The sequence below is a fragment of the Octopus bimaculoides genome, chromosome 11, assembly GCF_001194135.2.
Source record: "Octopus bimaculoides isolate UCB-OBI-ISO-001 chromosome 11, ASM119413v2, whole genome shotgun sequence".
NCBI lineage: Eukaryota > Metazoa > Mollusca > Cephalopoda > Octopoda > Octopodidae > Octopus > Octopus bimaculoides.
This window is the reverse complement of record NC_068991.1, coordinates 63,484,749-63,485,217: the sequence shown is the minus strand read 5'-3', so window position 1 is coordinate 63,485,217 and position 469 is coordinate 63,484,749. Positions and strand designations below refer to the sequence as shown.

Sequence of the window (469 nt, the reverse complement as noted above, 5' to 3'; positions counted from 1 at the left end):
TATATATATATATATATATGGGAGAATTTACGAAAAAAAACAACAACAGACGAGGACAGGTGATGTAGACAACAAAAGGATGTATTAGTTTAACGCTCAGGAATACAGAAAGTCTTTAACGTTTCGAGCTACGCTCTTCGACAGAAAGAATACGGAGAAAACAAGGAGAAAAACACGGAGAAAAAAATTGAATGTTTTGGTCAGCGGGAGATAAACGTAAACACAGACACACACATATATACATACACTAGCGTAGCTAAAGGGGGTGGAGGTGCGGTCCGCCCCCCGGGCGGCTCTTTTATGGGGGCGACACACTCTAGCTACGATAATGTATATATATAAATAGAGAGAGATACATACATACATACATACATACATACAGACAGACAGACATACATGCATATAGAGATATACATATACCCATACACATACCGGTGTGCATAATATGTATTATACGTACATAAATATG

At 38.0% G+C, this 469-nt stretch overlaps 2 protein-coding genes across 2 annotated transcripts in view; both read left to right on the top strand.

Moving 5' to 3' along the window:
- The window catches only part of LOC106883840 (uncharacterized), a 48,164-nt gene that overhangs the window by 1,601 nt on the left and 46,094 nt on the right, over positions 1-469 (top strand). The window lies entirely within an intron of this gene.
- Positions 1-469, top strand: part of LOC106883837 (von Willebrand factor A domain-containing protein 7-like) — a 129,828-nt gene that overhangs the window by 128,702 nt on the left and 657 nt on the right. The window lies entirely within an intron of this gene.